This window comes from Rattus norvegicus, chromosome 7 (assembly GCF_021556685.1).
Source record: "Rattus norvegicus strain SHRSP/BbbUtx chromosome 7, alternate assembly SHRSP_T2T, whole genome shotgun sequence".
In the NCBI taxonomy this organism is placed as follows: Eukaryota; Metazoa; Chordata; class Mammalia; order Rodentia; family Muridae; genus Rattus; species Rattus norvegicus.
Genome location: NC_141540.1, coordinates 12353989 through 12374947, shown reverse-complemented (window position 1 = coordinate 12374947; position 20959 = coordinate 12353989). Strand labels below are relative to the sequence as shown.

At 39.6% G+C, this 20959-nt stretch overlaps 1 pseudogene; it reads right to left on the bottom strand.

Moving 5' to 3' along the window:
* Positions 1-630: 630 nt before the first annotated feature.
* On the bottom strand, positions 631-754 carry U3l8 (small nucleolar RNA U3 like 8; annotated as a pseudogene).
* Between the last annotated feature and the right edge of the window lie 20205 nt (positions 755-20959).

The window sequence follows — 20959 nt, the reverse complement described above, 5'->3', positions numbered from 1 at the left end:
CTTTGCATCCTTTGGCCTAAAAGCAACTCTGTGTCCCTTTAGTTGGCTTACGAGACATGGTATTGGGGCACATTTAACTTTCCATTGGAGTACATATAGACACAGAGGGAATATTTTTATATTAAGAATGTTTAATGAAACTTATGAAAAGTGTGAAATCTGCCAATAATCTCTCTTGTGTCCCTACTAAATTCTCCTTTCATTTTCTCTTTCTTTGTCTTAATAACTATGATAGTTTCCCTTATGGTGAAAATGTTACTTTTAGATAAAAGGAAATGAGAATATGTGGTTTTCTGAGAGTTCATTATTCTCAAATTATAACAAGCATTAGTACTGCACATGTGCTCTTATGTAAAGTGTAAGAGAGCTTGCAAAGATCTGATTTTTATTAGATATATTGGGTAGTTTTTGTCAACTTGACACAAACTAGAGTCACTTAGGAAGAGTGAGCATCAATTGAAGAGTTGTCTTCATGTGATTGACCTGCAGGCCTGTCCGTGGCATATTTTCTTGATTAAAATTGATGCAGAAGAGCCATATTCACTGTGTTATTAGTCCTAAACTGGTGGGCCCAGGCAGCACAAAAAAGGTAGCTGAACAAGCCAGAGCCAGTCATGCAGTAATCATTCTTCCATGGTCTCTTCTTTAACTCAAAAAAACAAATTAAGACAAAAGTCATGGTGAGCATGGTATATGTGTTTTTGCCAAGAATTTAGTAACGAACTATAGAAATGATCCCTGAAAGTATAGTCTTTTTGCCAAGAATTTAAAGAGACAACAAACTTAATCATTTTCCTGAGGCTACAAACTGAGGTTAGTAATTTAACAATATTTTGAAGGAAGGAGGATAGAGTGAAGGTAAGGAGACTCATTGTTAGAAAAGAAAGAGGGAAGAGTAATGTATTTGGATAAGACAATAAATGTAGTTTCTAGGAATTAAAGAGACCACATGCTTGTGGAAGAAAGAATACCTTGCAACTCAAGACCAGTGTAGACATAGGCCCTAGGAAAGAAAAGTAGAGGTTGTTTATATTTCCTCAGAGGATGGGATGGATGGGAGCCATACCTAGGATTTCTGATTCTAGAACTGCCTCTGAACTCCATGAATGAATTGCACTGACTGCTGAATGGAACTTCCTGAACTCAACTGAACTCAACTCAACCACCTCTCTCCCTACACTGATCTTAAATAACCTCTCTTTCCTGCCTGCTCCTGAGAAAGTTGGGCATATCCTATCTCTGACTCATTTTGTCAAATCTTTCTCTGATTTATCGCTTTATCTGCCCCCTCAATTAGACATTGTTGTTTGGGATTAAATGTGTGTACTAAGGATATGTCTGTATTTTAGTCAGATCTCACAGACCCAGGTTTTTGGATGTGATATCTTGCTAGAGTAGCCATGTTGTAGGATTAAAATTCCTCTACAAGAAATAACTATTATACTGGCTAAATATGCATAACATTAAACTGATTCATAGTGACATGGTTATGCTTATAGATCAATGCAGTTCTCAACCCTCATCAAAGAAGGCTGTATATTCAGTGGATAGTGATTAACACAGAGACATACAACTGGCCAAGGTGTAGAGAGCAAGAGACTTCAGAATTCTCAGCCTTAAGTGGAGCTGGGAATTATGAAGACTCAGGGATCAAGGAAGGAAGAAAGGACAGAAAGAGTATAAGAGCCAGAGGCGGTGGATGACTACAAGAAAGCAGTATTTTCTAAACACAGCAGGGCAACTGTGCATATGAATACATAGTGATTGCAATAGCAGCCACAAGACCTGTACAAATTTAAGCTAGAACAAAAAATAATAAACAAATAATTAGCATGTAGATATATGTAAAACCTCACCCCTAGCTATGGAATTATTAACAACTATTAGATGGTAGAAAAATGAGAGACAGTTTTCTCGAGGAGTGTAGTCCCTGGAAAGTTGACCTCACTTGTATAGAAGGCCATAATCCAAGAATGAATTAGGCTTGAGAGGGTTTTATTTCCTTCAAAATGGGCACAAAGTCAAATGGGTTAGGGAATAGCAGAGGGAGTAGACCTGGGATGAGCTGGAGAGGGGATAAATGTGAACAAAACACACTTTATAAAAATTTCCATTAAAACATAACAAACAGACAGAAAACACTGTGATTTAGAAATGATAGTGAAAGAGAGAGTGATGGCACAGGGCATTCCTTACCTAATACTTTTCTCATTACTGAGACAAAATACTTAAGAGATAAAAAAAAAAAAGAGATGGCAGGCTTATTTTAACTCGCGGTTTCCGTGGCTTGTGGTAATCAATCATGGCTGGGTTGATGGAGTGCAGTTCATGGCAGTAGGATCAACTAACTAAAGGTAAGACTACTATAACCCACAAAGGCCCATCCCCAGGAGTCACCTATGGCAGTCATGACCCACCTCCTAACAGTTCAGCAGCCTTTCTAATGAACATTGCAAGCCTAATGAACATCAACAGCCTTTCTTTTTTATTGGGTATTTATGTATTTACATTTCAAATGTTATCCAATTTCCTGGTTTCCTATCCCCCTTCCCTCTGCTTCTGTGAGGGTGCTTTCGTCTCACTCCAACCTCATCACCCTTGCATTTCCCTACACTAGGGAATCGAGCCTTCACAGAACCAAGGTCCTCTCCTCCCATTGATGCCAGACAATGCCATCCACTGCTACATGTACTGCTGGAGTCATGGGTCCCTCCATGTGTACTCTTTGGTTGGTGGTTTAGTCCTAGGGAGCTCTGGAGGGTCTGGTTGGTTAATATTGTTCCTCCTATGGGGTTGCAAACCTCTTCAGCTCCTTTAGTCCTTTATCTAACTCCTACCATAGGGACTCCATGATCAGTCCAATGGTTGGCTGTGAGCATCTGCCTCTGTATTTGTCAGGCTCTGAAAGACCCTCTCAGGAGACAACTATAATTTGCTTCTGTCAGCAAGCACTTTTTGGCCTCAGCAATAGTGTCTGGGTTTGGTGGCAGCATATGGTATGGATCCCCAGGTGGGGCAGTCTCTGCTCCACTCTTTGTCCCTGTAGTTCCTTTAGATGAGAGTCATTCTGGGTAAAAATTTGTAGATGAGTGGGTGGCTCCATCTCTCAATCGGGGGCCTTGTCTAGACTCTGGATATGGTCTCTATAGGTTCTCCCTTCTCTTTGTTGGGGATTTCAGCTAGTCCCATCCTTGTTGGGTCTTGACAAGGTGCTCAACCACATGAGCCTGTTGGAGCCATTTCACATTTGAACCCTAACAATATCAAATATGAAAGTTCTTACAATACAGAGATAACTTCAAAATAATAATTTACTTTTCTTATTAAATTAGAAGTAAAGTGATAATAATCCTCTGATTTCTGGAAGCTTTTGATCTTCAGGGCTAAAATTTAGATGTCTCATTAAGATCTGCATAATTTATGAGGACTAGAAATACCCCTGTGCCTGTGTGTTACTGAAATAACATATATAAAAACACTTGTATTCTTTTTTTCTACTCGTTTTTTTTACTGTAGCATTCTGTAATAAACATATCTCATTACATACATATATTTATGAATATATATATATATATACAGTGCATGCACATAAACTGGAATAAAGAAAACAGAGGTAATAATATCTACATATTGGATCAAGTTAATTATCAACTTAGTTGTGATATTATTTTTTTATTTTTTAATTTTTATTAACTTGAGTATTTCTTATTTACATTTCGATTATTATTCCCCTCCCCGGTTTCGGGCCAACATCCCCTTAACAACACTTGTATTCTTATATAGAAGTATATTGGCATACTTGTCTAGCTACTTAGCCAAGAATTGTAAAATAAAAAGAAATCCCATGATTTCGACTTAAAAATATAGAAGCCTGTTTTTATCTGATTAAAAAAATCTTGAAATAATAAACAAGATACAATGGGAGAAATTACCGTTATCAAGAACTTGGGACTGTAATTTCTCACTCTCTTATACACATAGCTTTTTGTCATCTCTAACGTCGTTCTAGATCCTGCTTTTATGGTTACACTCGAGCTCTAAGGATGGGGACCAAGGAGTAAGAGTGAATATAGAGAGGGAAGGTGCAAACTTGTAGTATGAGACCATGACCTGTGACTATTCTCTGTAGCCTGAACTTAGTTACATGATCACCCAGAGCAGCACAGGTGTTGAACAAACACATGCCTGGCTTCCCTTTACCCTGTAAGTAAGAACAAAGAACAAATGTTAATGGGTTTCAATTGTCTTTTTCATAGCTGGGTTATAATTACTAAAACATAACACACGGCTCATATTTACTGTTAGCAATCTGCTCAGCATTATTTCCCCTTTTAGATGAGAACACTAGGTATATAAATGATCAGTGGCTGAGTTGGAATTTGAATTCAGGTCATTTGATGACCAATTTACTATTTGATTCAATCTGTTGAGTTGTTTGTAATTAACATAGCTCATAACTTTTCTCTTTGTAGGAAGTGGCCAATCACAGCTCATACTCCTCCAGGAACTTTTATGTGCTTCTAGTTTTGGGCTTTTTACATTTTTACATTCTTATACTTTTACTTTCAAGATTTTTATTTTGTTTTTTAAAAGATTCCATGAATTTTTAAACGTAGGCAGTGTCCTTTTACTCCCTTCCCTATAATGCTTATATTCCCTTGGTTGGAGTTAACTAGAAGAAAGAGACCTTGAGGTCCCTTGCTCTAAGCTTAACAGCTGCCAGAAGCCAGAATGCTGTTCTGTCATTATTTTTAATACAAGTTGAGGGATCAGCTTTTCTATTTAATCCTTGGCAGATAAACTAACAGTAGGGAGATTGGGAGTCATTTATAAAGATGGGCTGGTTGTAGGAGATTGAGCAGTTGTTAATCTTTTGGCTGAGGTTTGGGGAACCCATTTTAATCAGAATTTGTGCAGGAATAATCCATTATATAAATTCTGACCAAATCCCTCCAATAATTGCAATGAGAACAGTTCTTTTAGGAAAATATGGCTTTACAGAGATGGAATAGTGGAACTGGAGTTCCTAGAAGCACTCTAAAAGACTCTTGGGTCTCAATGGCCCAGATGGGCAGAGGTATCCAGAAACCACCCTTTGTCTAGGAAGAATTACCTAATGTTCGCTTACTCTTGACCCTAGAAAGTGAAGACCAACATAAAAATAATTATGAATTTCTAAGACCTTTATTCAAAAAATATGGAAAAAATCCAAGGTTATTACACAGACTATGCAGCTGTGAGGAGAGACTATTACTCACTGTAAGGCAGAAAGGAAGGATACCAGCTTAGGAGATTGGCCCAGCAGATAGACAAGGATGATTCGATAAGCAAGGTAGTTTTTTGAAGGGGTGTGGTTGAAGACTGTGAGATATCCTTGAAGGATAAAGGGAAGCCAACAGGAATAGGCAGGAAAAGCTCTCAGAGCATGGGGCAGCTCTGATCCCTATGAAAAGAGAAAGGAGGGAGGAAAGTTGGAAAGGGAGTGATGCAGGATTACAGTTCTTGCTTGGATTTTTGACTGTGTCAAAGAGTAAATATCTCTGAGTCAAAATTGTCCATGGTAGACAACCTGCATGATGTATGATCTATACTATGTTCATTCATACTGGGAGTACCACAGGATTAATGTGGTCTCACTGCATATTCAAGTGGATCCGGAGACCCTAAGACTGGACTTGTCAAATCAGTTCTCATGCACATAATCTTTAGTAATGCATCTCCATGGTGACCATCTCTAGATTCTCAGAGTCCTGACTTTGGATAGTGTGCTTCCTCAGCTGAGCTTCAGTATTTTCATTCTAACCAAAGTGATTTAGGCAAGACTGTCTCTGGTTCTCAGACATCACTTTCACTCTTGAATTCTGTGGGTGTGCATGCATGCAGGCTGGAGAATGTATTCTGAAAAGAAATAGATTATTGGCTGGAAAGTTGGAAAGAAAGATCACTCTGTCATGTGGTCCCCCTGCCCCCTTGGCCTCTTCTCTTTTTCTTTGCTTCGACCTGACCTGATGACAAAACTAGCCATAGCTTGGCCTAATCTAATCTAATCTAATCAAATTGAATCGAATCAAATCGAATCAATTTTATCAGGGAGGTAATGAACTATAAAAGCGTGGATTCAATTACAATTAGAGGGGAGTTTTGTTTTGGCTGGAGTTCCGTGCTAGTTAAAGAATAGAAACTCAGGATAGGTTGAAAAGCCCCATCTGTGCTAGTTAGGTCTGCTGTTAGGCATTGGGCAAATCTTATGAACACAAATGCAGACAAACAGTATCACAGTAATGACTTTTAAGAAGGAAGGGGTTTTCACTGTTTTTGATTTTGTCCATTTTTTTGTAGTTAGGCCATAGGAAAGCAACTTTTCTCTGATCTTTCTTGCCCTCAATTCCTTGCTAGAGGTATACTGCCTTGAATCTTTCACATTCACCTTTATGCCTCCTCTTTTGAATAGTACAGTTTTGGCAAGGGATAGCCTGTCCTTTGGGTTTCGAGTGCAGTAATAGTTCACTCTGTTGAAATGCCTACTTATATCACCAAAGAATTTTTTTTTCTTTTTTTTTTTTCAGAACTGAGGACTGAACCCAGGGCCTTGCGCTTGCTAGGCAAGCGCTCTACCACTGAGCTAAATCCCCAACCCCATCACCAAAGAATTTTAAAGGTTCCCATTTTCCTTACTTTCTGCTTATCTAGGTGGACCCATCTTTTAGGGTTCATAAGAATGATTCCTAAGAAGGCTGTATGAAGGTGGGGAGGGGGTCTGTTTTTTTGATTTTGATTTTTCTCTTTTGTCGGAAGCATCTTTGTGGCCTTTTCCATAAAGCCAACCACATTTTGCCTTCATTAGAGACATTTACATGCTGATTTTACCTGTTTTTGATTTTCTAAAGATTTGTGTATTTTTACATGTATGACTATTTTTCCTTCATGTGTGTCTGTGCACTGTGCACATATCAGGTGCTTACAGAGGGCATTTGATCCCCAGGAACAGGAATTGAGGACACATGTGAATTGCCATGTTAGTGCTGAGAACTGAACCCAGGTTCTCTACCAGAGAAACTAGTGTTCTTAAGCCATATCTCCAATCCCTATTCTTAGCTTTATAAAAAACTATATAACAAACTGACTTTTTAGATTACTTTTTCAAATCTTTATTTCTTCTGCATTGAGCCCATCTTTAATTGCTCTATAATGGTCACTACCTTCTCATATTTACTGAGAATAATGAATACTTGACATAATTTTATATTGTCAAAGAGAAAAATAAAGCAAACCAATTAAAAAATTAAAAGTTTCAAAAAGCAAGTTCAATTTTTCTTGTTAATCTTTTCTTTTTATATCTGTTGATTTGATTATAATTATTTTTACTTGAGATGTTTTAAAGTATAGGTTTGAATTGCACAACAATCTTTTGCTTTCCTGAAAATTGCATTGAATTTAGACAAGATTGTTTTGATATTAATTTCTTTCTGGTATGGTCATGCAGTTTGTATTTTTATTTTAAAAGGAATTCTTATCTTAGTCCTACTTTTTACTAACACTATAGCTCTGAGCACACACAATTTCTCAGTAATTCTACTTCTTTGCCTTTAAAACAGGCCTAATAATTTTATCTCTCTCACAAAATGACTGTAAAACTAGTTGGCAGTTTAAAATGTGATGCATACTTTCTTTGTCTCTATTGAAAACAGAAAAGTAAAATGGAATCTATCAAATTCAACTAGAACCCACTGATACACAGTTGTATTTCTCTAGTAAAAATATTAAATTGGCTAGAAATTTTATTTTTCAATGATATATGCTTATCAGGGGCTGAACAAATAATATTCTGAGGATTGATAAAATGTCAAAAACAGAGAGAGAAAGATAGCAAAATCTAATCGTTTGCACAGGCTCCCAACATCCAATAGAAGCAACTTCAACTAGAGAACTCTGTGTCATACAGGATGAAAAGACTGACATTACACAATGGAACTCAGACTTGAGAGGACTCCAGCTTAATTGAAAATAAAATACATAACATGAAGATCAGATGCAAAATAAAAGTCAGATTAGCATTTAATCACATTATTAGACAAATGGAGTCAGGATCTCAGACCATGTATGTATAATAAGGTTGTACACTTCAAGGGAAAATAAGAGAAAAATCCAAATTGTTTATCCATCCTTCTGTTCCAAAGAACAAACGACCTTGGGACCAGGCGTGGCCAGGGTCCCATCCAGGCAGTTAGCTCAGTATCACCTACTCTAGGGGACCTAGAAGAGGGGATTAAGAGTCATAGTCAAAGAGTCATAGCCCTCTAAGGCCTGAGCGATTAGGGTAGAGTGCATCCAGCTTCGCCGAAAACAGGACTCAGATGAAGACGAAACTTCCTTTGTCTGTTTTTGTTTTGTAAAAGCTCCAACAGGGAGAGGTTTTTCAAAAAGAATTAAAAGATATTCAGACAATGAAGTCCTTTCTGTCCTAGTCTGAAGGGCTAGGGGCAGCAATGCTGAACCGAGAACTGATACTGCACCTCGGAGCTAGAATGAATCTTTGTTTGACCCAGACTTCCACTGTCTTTTGAGTTTCTGATCTTTCTGATAAACTTCCCATCACCTGCCTCTCTTCCTACATGTTAACAATCGATTATTTAGCTTATTAAGACCAATGCTTTACTATTCTTGAATGCTTGAAGAAACACCCCCACAGCCCCTATATTCTATTAACCACAATTTACCTGGACCATTGATATCATTACATGTACTTCTAGCTATTCAAAAAATAATTTTCAAGTTTACTTATATATATCTCAGGCACTTTTAAACTTCTCTACTTAAACTAGTAAAGATGTTGCAGGACACTAAAAATTATAGAATAAGACTTAAGGCAGTTAAATAAATTAAGGCTGGTCATAATTCATTAGTTCAGTTCTTTTAAGTTGGGGTAGTGAAATGAACAAGGTAACTTATAAAATATTTAACACGGTGTTTATGATTCTACATCTCACTATGGTATAGAAAAACTAAACCAACTCAGACCTTTACAGTGCTTTTTAGCTGCGGCTTGGTGTATGCAATCATTTAATAGTTGAATTTCCCTCTGATTACTATTTTTAAATATTTCACAAAGTTAAAGTATTTATATTTCATGTACTTCTCTTGTAGAGGAAAAAGGTTTTGTGTAAACCTGTAACATTTTATTCTCACCTATTTTCTACCTTAAACTCGCATTGCACATTATGCTGGGAAATAGAAGATTTTCAGAAAAGATTCATATTGCCTAATCTTTTCTCAGAATGGTAGAAAAAGTACAATGGATGAAGTTACAGGAGAAATGTGTTAGCAAGGTTTTTATCTTCATGGGAACACGGAGCTCTATTCATTGACCATTCATTGAAATTGTGTCATGGTTTTATCCACGTTTATGTAGTCACTACTTATATAGTAGTAAGCTAGCTGCATATCTAAATTAAAGTTTTCTTTATCTATGTGACCCTCATAAGAAAGTTTTAATAATAAAGAGGCACACAGAGCCACTAAACAAATAGTAACCTAGAACAAATATTTAGACTGAAATATGACTGTTGAAAATGACTTCCACTTACTGGACATGGCATGAAATGAAGGAGATTTAAAAGAAATATGCACCATATGCTTTAGATACCCATAAAATCTCAAGAGACATCCAGGGTAACAATAAAATCATCTTCCCAGGCATTCTTCAGAGCTGTCACTAGGATCAAGTTTTGGAAAGAAGAACCTAAGACAAACCTGGGATGGCAGCCCAGCCCTATGTAAGCAATGGAAGTCCTACTTCCCTACAAACTCAGACAATGCCCAAAAAAAGCAGCACAAGACACTTTTGTGTGTTTCTTGAAGATGCATATCTATCAGAAGGCCAGATAGATATGCATCTTCAGGGAACATCAAGAAAGTGACAAAAAACCAAACCAAACCAAGCCAAGCCAAGCCAAGTCAAACCAAACCAAACCAAGCCAAGCCAAGCCAAGCCAAACCAAACCAAACCAAACCAAGCCAAGCCAAACCAAACCAAACCAAACCAAGCCAAGCCAAGCCAAACCAAACCAAACCAAACTTAACCCAGCCCAGCCCAGCCCAACCCAACCCAATCCAACCCAACCCAACCAAACCCAACCAAACCCAAACAAAACAAAACAAAACAAAACAGAAACCTTCAAAGAAAGCAGAGCTGTAAAAAGAGAAGGTAATATTTTATAACATGGTTCAACTGCAAGAGGAAGCAATGAGCTCTGCAGTACAAAACACACATGGGGAAGGAAGGACATTTTTAAGGGAATACATATAAGACTGGACATCATTATGACCGACCAAGTAGCAGAAGGGGTCTGATCTGGGTGTTGCCGACCTAGGGATACTGAGGTTTCTACCCAGAAAAGTCAAGAGTTCCATTGTCAGTCACAGCATTCACTCTAGGGATGGCTCATTTGGTGAACACGTCCCAACAAACCAGTGCTTCTTGAAGGAAACATTTTTGAGTCTACTCCAAACCGTATGGGATAGGGCTGCTCAGTGCTTCTTTTGAAAGGGGAGCAGAGACGGCTTGCTCTCCCTCTGACCCTGGATCTGGACGTCATTCTGTCCTCACAGGCCAATGGAAAACTTGTCTAAGGTGCTGGTCTGATATTCATACCCATCTGTCATGATTACCATCCCAGTCCTGGCTCTTAGTAAAGCAGTGGGCGGGGGACACCCCTACTCCCACCCCTCCATCCAGCTTCTGATAGCCACAAAATCACATTATAGTCAAGTTGATTGTTTCCTATGGAAATCAGCCATGTAGAGCCCCAGGGGGAAGGGGAAAGCTCTACTCTCTTGTTTTCCTTTTCTTCCAGTTTGGGCTGGGACTGGGGAGAGCAGTTTCTAACCCTCCACATATTTGGGAAAGAGACTAGGAAAGGGGCATAGAGGAGAGACCAAGAGGAACAGCAGGGCTATACAGTGAAAAGGCATGGGAGTCACAGTGGAACTTTTTGTGTAAGTCATAATTTTGCTTCTGGAGAGTTTTTGGATTTCCAGGGTTCTGAAAATACAAGGAGCAATCATTATCTAGTTATTGTAAATATAAGCATTGGGATGTTAGCATGGAAGTGAATGGACACATTGTTAGTTATACTGCTATAGAGCGAAAATTCAGCAGGCAGACACACGAGTTTTGAAAATGTTTTTCAGTTTTTCAATTTTGATTTGTCCGTATTTCTTACTCTACTGGATTCGTTACTCTAGATGCGTCGTTGTTTGTTTACTTACTTCATGACTTGTTACTTGGGCATGTTCAGAGAGAAGACACTTGTGCAGACAAAAGCGGCAAGCTCGGGTGTGATTTTTAGCATCTGGGCTCTCACAGGTTTTGTTTTTTAAATTGTACTAAAATTATTTGCAATCAATTAATGTCTCTTGGAAATCTTAATATTCTTTCAAAGCTTTGATAAATGTTGTCCTTCCTCCACAGTCCTTGCTTCCCATTCTTTTTAAAAAAATTTTTGTAGTAAAAGCAAATATGAGTCACTGCCTGACTTCATTTAACAACAAATGCACAGTCTTAGAGGAAAAATTGATAATGTAAAATCAGAGCAAGTTCTGATAATCTGAAATATTTGTATAAATTGGAGGCTGAGGAAGGCCAGGCCTCAGATGTTCTCCCCAGGGACAATTTGGGATTCAGACTAGAGTAGAAGATGAGGGACAGACCCCCACAGCTGAGATTGTGATTCTTCTATTTGATTGGAGGAACTTATACACAGAATAACAGTGCCTCTTGCTGTACTCTGCCTTATTCTTTGGCAGCAGCTTATCAGAACTGTCCTCTTTACAGGAATTATAAAGGCTTTCTCACTCATTTTAATGATGTGCTGGGAATGGGCTACATTCAAAGCCTACCCCACGATTTCACACACACTTCTATGCATCAAAACATTCCCGATGATACACTCCGTATCCCCACGTGACAAATGCTTCTTGATGACGTACACGACCAGCTTAACGTGAGCTCTGCTTGCTGATCTTCCTGGCTCAGGCTTTGCTTGGAATCCACATAATTGCCCCTACCCAAGAGTTTCTCTTCCAAATACTTGTCTTGATTTGTCCTGACATTTTAAAGCTGCCCAGAAATTATTTAGCTTCTTCCTCTTAGTTTAGTTAATGGCACTTATTACTTTTCGGTTGTTTATTACTTTTTGCTTTATTTTTTTCTGTCACATTCAACATCTAACTACAGTTAAGACCCTCATCAAGAATAACAGACAGCCTTTCCTTATTGCTACATCTGTTCTTCCTAAAAGATCTTTATTCTGAAAATATTATCTCTTCTACCTCAACCAGCCATATTTCTCTGTGTGTGTTATGTGCGTGAATATGTAAATATGTAAGTATACACACATATGTACATATACATATGTATACATACATACACACACACACACACACACACACACACACACACACACACACATATATTTGTCCCACCATCCATAAAAGATTGGCTCTAGGACTTACCTGGAAGTACCAATCCTTGTGGTGTGTGTGTGTGTGTGTGTGTGTGTGTGTGTGTGTGTGTGTGTGTGTTATACATATTTGTGTAATGTTTGTATAAAGCCTATATATTTTAAGTATCTCCTGATACAATAGTTAATACAGTATAAATGTTAAGCAAATAATTGTTAAACTTTATTATGTAGCAAATAATGACAAACAATAGGTCTGTAGCTGTTTAGGATGTGATTTTTTTCTGATTATTTTTATCCTGCGTTGGTTAAAGCTAAGTAGTAGAAATCATGAATGTGAAGTACAGACCGTATGTAAAATTCCCTTCATCTTCAACTCTGAATTCCATTGTCTTCATATATGAAACTAAAGGGGTTTTGTTTAATGATCTTCAGCAGGAATAGATTTATTGGTATACCAGAGCATATTTGATGACAGCTCTCTCTAGCTCCTTCATGGAGGACATAATTCATGATCACTGGGGGCAAGGATTAGCCCTTTAAAATAAATGCATTTTTCCTAGAGTCTGTTCCATAGGTTTTGCTTATTTGGCTTTTGAGCAAATACCTAGAATTTTTTTCCCTGTGAGTTTCAAAACAAGTCTCTTTCTTCTTGGTCCTTTCCTTGGTTTCAGAATTCCACTGTGGTTGCAGCATTTCCGTGGGCCGAGGCCCCAGCAGGAGCTCAGCTTTGCAGAAAGGGATACAGATGCAGGGAGCCTGGCAGATGGCTGAGCAGCAGCAACAGTTTGGGGAGAAGTCACTGAGGGGAATGCAGGAGGGATGTGTGTCAGGCTGTCCTACAGAGCCGGAAAAAAGACACCGGGGAGAGTATGAGCATCATCAGTGACTTCATAGGCAAAGGTTTGCAAAAATCGGACTAAGGAATCAACAGCAAGGTGAAAACTGCCTCCTTTAGTCAGAGCCTTATCACCTGCTCTCCTTGACATACTCAGAAACCTTCCGATCTGGCACTATGTCCCTGTTGAATCTGTCTCCTTTTGTAACTTCTGCTCTGATTCAACAGGCTCCAGGAACAGGCCACATGTCCTGGTAGAGGTTATGGTAGAGGCCACAACCTGATACCTGACTCTAACACAGGATTTTCAGAAGCTTTTTTTTTTTTTTTTTTAGCACAGAAGGATGCAGAAGAAAAATCCCTAAAATTAAAATTCTTGGAAGTGAAGGGTGGTACAGTGGCAGGTATAACCCTGCAGTAGAAAGGGTAGAGGCCCTTTGTGAGTCTGCTTTCAGGCTTAACCCTGGGTAGTTACTGAATCTCCGTGTTTGAGCTGTGATGCTGATACTGCTGGCTGCAGTGCAGCACAAGCCAAGCTCCTCCCCCTGGAGCCTTGGCTCCGGAAGTTTGGCTGCTCTCATCCAGTAGTTTCCTATTACACCATGCGTCTCCTAGCACAGAAGCTTTGAGGGCTTATGCCTTTTGTTTGCTTTTTTGTTTTTGGAAAAGAGAAGGAGACCAGTTCTTCAAACCTTGTCCAGAATAGTCCTCAATCAAAGGAGGTCTATGAGTTGTGACACTTGTCATTTAGACAAGTTCTTTTGAACCCCAAGCCAATTTATTTTTTTGTGAAAGGGTGAACCAACACCAAGTTTGTGGTTGCCAAATATAGTGAGACTTTCATGGACCTGCCAGTAATATAAATAATGGCACAGAGGCTTATTAATATTTTAAAGCTTAGGCCTTAGTTTGGCAGTCTCCTGGCTACTCATCCTTACTAATGTTGGCTTACGTCCCACCAATTGGCCAGGTCTACCTCTTTCTTGACACTGGTCTGTTTTCCTTCAAGTCCACTGGTGAATTTCTTGCATCTTATTTCTCCTAGACTGCCTATCTCTGCCTAGAAGTTCTACCTTGCACTTCCTGTCCAGGTATTGCCTGTCAGATCTTTATTAGAGCCAACGTGATGCAATTCTAGATTGCCTTAGGAGGAAGGAACAAACACTTACAAAATGTGAGACAGGTGATGAGCCAGAGAAGCAACGCTGACACAAAATTAACAACTGAATATACAGAGACACCTCTCCACACAGTGTCCCAACAGACACCAAGTTGATTTTAGCATCTTTTCCTGAAACGAAAAGAATCGTTAGTGATTGTGAACTCAGTGGTACTGCAGCTAGACAGGTTTATTGAAAATTCCTTTCTAGCTGGGTACAATGAATACATTTCAGTGGACAGGGACGACTCTGAGTGCAAAATGCAAGTTACGATTGCAATAGGCCAGTCTCAGAGAGGATATATAAAGCGTTAAGTTACACTGCTGAAGTGCTCATGTGTAAGACTTTGTTTTCATTTATTTACTTTATTGAAAATAGATTTTTCTCTCGTACAATACATCCTGACCACAGTGTTTCCTCTCTCTACTTTTCTCTGCTTCCCTTTTACCACCGCTTTAATCCAGATCTACTCCCCCTCTACTTCCTCTTCAGAAAAGGTCAGTATTCCAAAAATCAACAGCCAAACACATAAGAACAAGATAGAATAAGACAAGTGAAAGTCCTCATATCGAGACTGGACAAAGCAACCCAATAGGAGGAAAAAGACCAAGGAACAGGCAAAAGAGAGATACCTGCTCCTGGTCTTAGGAGTCCCACTAAAGCACCAAGCAAACAGTCATAATACACACACAAAGGACCTAGTGCAGACGCATGCAGGTCCCATGCTTGTTGCTGTAGTCTTTTTGAGTCCACATAGGTCCTGCCTAGTTGATTTGCTGGGCTATATTCTCATGGTGTCCTACATCCTCTCTGATTCCTGTAAAATTTTCTGTCCCTCTTCCATGGGTTTCCTTGATCTCTGACGGGAGAGACCCAATGGAGACCTCTAATTAAGACTTTTACCACATAGCATCTAGCTGTGGGTCTCTGTACTTGCTCCTATCTGCTGCCTCAGATGGCTGAGCAAGGCACTAATCCTAGGTTTCTGCTGGGTAGAGCATAGGCTTCCTCTTGTAGCATGGGAATACAACCCCGTTCTACCACTGGGAGACTTTCATGGCTCCAAAAGATGGCTACTTCACTCTGTATCTTCCACCACTGGTTGGCCATTCCTTTGGTCTCTGCTCCCTCTTACTCCCTGCATTTCTTTTGAATAGGACCACTTTTGGGTCAAAAGTTTTGTAGAGGGCTTAGTGGCCCCATCCTTCCATTGGAAGTCCTGTCTGACTACTTGAGTGTTCTCTTCAGGTTCCATACCGCCCCCTGTTGGGCATTTGATTAAAATCACCCTCATTGACTCCAGGGAGCCTCTCGAATCCCAGGTTTCTGAGAGTTTCCTAGAGACTCTTCCTCCCCCCACAGCTGCATATTCATTCTTCTGGCCCTCTAGACCTCTCTCCCGTCTGGTTTGAAACATGAAGATAATAATTGTTTTATCCACATATAAAATTTCCAGAGGACTGCTTAAAAACTTGGCACAAATTAGGTAGTACCATCTCTCTACAGATTTAGGGAAAGGCTTACATATTTTTGCTTTCATGTTAAGTTTTGTTTCGTTTTATCTGGTCCTTTTTTTTTGTAGTTGAGAAATAAACCAGGTTGGGGTGAATTATTTTCTAAAGCAGATAAATTGGAAATGTTATGAACAAAGCATTTGCACATCTGTTTGCTGCCCTTCTCGGGGAGAGACATTGTTCTTTATCTTATAGTGCCTGCCACTTGGCATCCTGTCTCACAAAAAGTGTTCACATGTGCTGGGTGAACTGAGGGGAAATGGTGGCAGGGGAGAAACAGTGGAGCACCAGGAGCCTGCTGTTCTGTCTACCTGGTCATGCCGTAAACATCAACAGGAGCTCCCATTGCTAGTAAGTGGACGAGGGAGACCTGACATCTCAGTGGGCCAGCTCAAGACTAGCTTTGAATGGAAGTCTAGAATGCATCTTAGGCTCAAGAAAGTTAGTAACCTAGACGCGGTTCAGCCTAAAGAGGAATCCAATTACAAAGTAGTAAATGTTTACCTACTTAAAAAACATTATAAAAAAATCCAGTGATTTTATAGATAAAGCAAACCAAGCAATTTCAGTTGAAATATGACATTTATTCCTAGTGTCTTGACTTGAAAAGAGATGACAAGAGAAGGAAGGTACTGCAAGGATAGTGTCAGGTCAGGGAGAGTTGGGAGGAGAAGTTTTGCTCAAGTCTCATTTTATATTTCTCTTTAGTGTCAGTTATCCGCCATTTAGAAGCTTCAGGGTAGAGAATGGACACAAGGTATGTAATGCTTCTAGGGAGCCATCTCATTGAAGCCAGCATTTCCCTCTGGACACTGAGGACCCATTAGAAGATGTGGACGTGCTGCCACCTTGTGGTATGGACATGCTGCCACCTTGTGGTAGCATCAGGTGTCTGCAAGGTTTAATTTATTTCTTGTTTACTTTATGTTGTTTTCTTTTTTCCTCCAAAGGAACACACACTTTTGTTAGCATGGGGAATATTTAGAGTTTAATACCTTAACCTAGATCTTTTTTCTATACATATTCATAAGTCATGTGGTCAGAAATTACTACTTACTCATGTATAAAAGTACTTTGCTTTAGTGATAATTTTTTTTTTTAAGTTAGGAGACACAGTCATTTATTTCTTATATATTGCATACAAAGTGGTTTTACTGTGAGCACCACATTTTTTTCCTAATTAGTTTTCAGAAAAGACATTATTCAGTACTGTCTTCCACACATATTCCACATTATAGAGGTTTTCTCACCGAGTATTTATTGTATGAACAACAAGAAACAGGGATAGCATGATTCTAAGTGTGTGCATGCGTGCGTGCATGCGTGCATGCGTGCGTGTGTGTGTGTGTGTGTGCGCGCGTGCGTGCGGTGTTGAGATTACTGTTCTTTGAAGTTTAATAAAGAACAGCCAGGCTCTGTGGAAGAGAGGTCAGTGTAGCTGCCCTTTCTATAGTAAATCTTGTTCTTTCAGTCTTGCTTACTTCTTTTCAAAGAGAAACCTCAAAAACAGAAACCCATTTGTTGGGAGGAGAAGCCTTTGGTCCGGCCAAGGCTCGACCCCCCCAGGGTAGGGGAATGTCAGGGCAGGAGGTGGGAAGGGGTAGGTGGATGGATGAGGGAACACCCTCATAGAAGAAGGGGAAAGAGAAAAGGGATAGGAAGTTTATGGATGGGAAACTGGGAAAGGGGATAACATTTGAAATGTAAACAAAAAAAATCCAATTAAAAAAACAAAACAAAACAAAAACATTTGTTTCTAGTACTGTCCGGGTCTGGAACTTGAAATCCAAGTTCAGGGTCAGATACTTAACCCCAAAGGCCGGCTTCCTCAGGACTGAAGGACCTGGGTTCCACGGACATGGAAGGCATCCAGGTCAAGTCCAACTGGAACCACTGGCCTTCAGTTATGTTGACTCTAGATCCAAGCAGTAAGAATGTTACCAAATACTTCTGCAAGAACATAACAAAAAAACCTGACACTGTTGAAGTTTGGTTTTTTATTATGAATTGTAAGTGCTAAACACTGGCCTCCAAGGTCTGGTTGCCCCTAAGAAGAGAGAATCTGCATATAGACCCAAGTGATGCTCTGTGACCTTGCCTCCCCTCCACCAAGTTATCCCTGATTGGTGAATAAAGTTGTCTACAGCCTATAGCTGGGCAGAATTGAGATAAGCAGGACTTGGAGTTCCCAGGCTTGGGATTTGAGGAGAACCTTGAGGAGAGAGGAAGGAGAGAGGGGAGGAAGCTGCCATAGGGTAGGTGAGCCATGAAAATATAGCCATCAGGGTTAGCCAATTGGAATTAAGAGCTGCCCAGACAAAACATAGTAAATTATAAAATAGAGTTATTTAAAGGGAAATAGGTTCTAATAGTATAGAGGGTAGCTATCTGCCCAGCTCTAGTGCTGATTAAGGCTTCTTATAATAATAAAAGTTACGTGCCTTTTATCTGGGGACTGGATGATCAAAGTTGGGACAGAAACCCTGATTGAGATTAAATATTTCTACAACATGACACAACAGATTTAATGCAGCTGATGGGGTCAAGTTCGTTGTATGGAATCAGGTCCAGCTTCAGTGAAATGTGAGAAACAGGAGGATTTATCAGGAATGGGGGAATGCTGAGTCATGAGTGCAGGGCTACAACAAACTCCCAGAGGAAGTACAGCCTGAGAGAAAGGGATTCTTATCATAGTGTCAGACTTTTCCTGCTCCCAGAAAGAAGTAAATGAAACAGAAAATTAAGGTCCATAAGAAAGAGGAGGAAGTCCTACTTCTTCAAGCAATGCTTCTGTAATTCAACACAATGAATGTGTATCTTGGTGAGCGCAACTCCAAAACATATCTAAGTGGTAAAAGTGGAACAATACCTTGCCTGCATCAGGCAAAGTAAGATAAGGAATCATTCCCAAAGGGCATTCCCTCCCCAGGGCAACAGAGACATTTTATTTAGATGTCGCATATTCATGCAGAGGGTCACTCACTCCTAAATTTACTTAGTTAAAGAAGTGTGTTTCTAAGAATGTTCAGTGTGAGCATCCTTTTGTGTATGCTGAGATCAATGTCATGGATCACATATGTAAAAGATCAAACTGCCAGGCAGATCAAAATGATCAAATGTAAAAGATCAAAATGCCCCATGCTCAGCTTGCACCAGGAAGATTTAGCTGAAATCGAGGAATGGATACATTGAAAGTACGTTACCAGAGGAACCTGCCCCGAACGTCCCTGTCTTGCTTATCCCAATCAGACTTGAGCTCTTTCCAGTACGTGCCTGGTGAAATGTCATGCCACTGGCCCAGCAGAAGAGATGATCATGGATTCTACAACATCTCAAATGAAAACAAAAAAGAAATCCAGCTGAAGGAAGGTTGTTGAACAAAAAATAGCAGATGATTTTTTTTGAGGTGATCAAAAAGGCATTTTCCTTAATTTGTAGGAAAATTATGCATGTATTCAAAGACTATAATTTTAGAAAACATCATACTATCAAATTTTGGTGTATCAAAGACAGTCATAGAGTAAATAAATGAACCCAAAAAATGTCCATCTTTTTAACAAATAACTTCTTAAGGTTAACTATCACAACTCAAACCCTTATGTGGTGTGATAGTTAATCGTGGTTGTTGATGGATTGACTGGGTCTGAGATCCACTGAGAGGCATACGTATGGACAGGTCTATGAGAGTATTTTCTGGAAAGATTAACTGAAAGGAAAGGGCCTCTTTTAAAGAGGGCAGCATATTCTGGCCGTATAATAGTCAGTATGTCCTTCCAGTGAGAAACTACTCCGTTCATCTAGAAATCAATGAATCAACTGTTTGATAACAGCTTATACCTGGCTTGCTAGTGTGCAAAAGGGAAATATCATTAAAAAAGCCAGATTTTATGGACATGAGACTTACATTGAAAGACCCCCGGAGTGGGGAGACCCACGCTCAAGTCTCGGGATGACACGACCCCCGAAGAACTCACATGAGACCGTCCTTGCTGTAATCACACGAGGTTTATTAACGGGAACCAGTGCACTAGGGTCGAGACTCGTATCCCACGAAGGGGCAGTGGAGTTCGACCCTGAGAGGCTGGGAGAAAGGGTATTTAAAGGGAGAAACCACAATCCAAGGGGGCAGGGGTGGTGTCATTGGAAAAATCACAAGGAGAAACTCCCTGTTTCTCAAGATTGTTCTCTAAGATTTTAATCTAACTTTATGGTCAGTTAGTACAGGTAGAGGGCAGGGTCTGGAATTTGAGGCATTTAGGGGTTCTTAGGGGTGAGGTTGCATTTTTAAACTTCTGACTTTTTGGCTGTATTTTTTATTCTTTCATTCCCCACTTCTTCTAGTGGCTAGTTCTAATCATAGAACTAAATTTCTGTATCTTCATAATACTGATTCTCTTGTTCTCCTAAAGCATGGTATTGCTGGTGTAGCATCAGAATCTGTACAGCACTTATTCTTTCTCTAACAAAGGCTACTAGCTCATTAAGGATACATGGCCCGAGCATAAGAAGCAAAAGTAAAATCAAAAGGGGCCCTACTAATGAGGAGATTAAAGTAGTCAGTCATGGAGATCTATTAAACCATCCCTCAAACCATCCTTGTTGTTCTTCTCTGTCCCTTCTTCTCTTGTCTAGTCTCTCTCTCAGCTTAGTCATAGAATCTTTAATCACCCCCGAATGGTCTACATAAAAGCAACATTCTTCTCTTAAGGCAGCACACAGTCCTCCTTCTTTAAGGATCAGTAAATCTAGACCTCTCCTGTTTTGCAAGACCACCTCTGAGAGGGAGGTCAGTGATTCTTCAAGCTTAGATATAGACTGTTCTATGGCTTGTAAATCTTCATCTACTGCCAACCTCAGTTCATGGAAATATTGAGGGGTCTGTATTAATGCTGCTGTGCCTGTTTCCATACCTGCAGCTACCCCGAGTCCCAACATGACTGCTAAGGTCAATGAAATGGGTTCCCTGTGGAAGCGTCTCAGATGTTT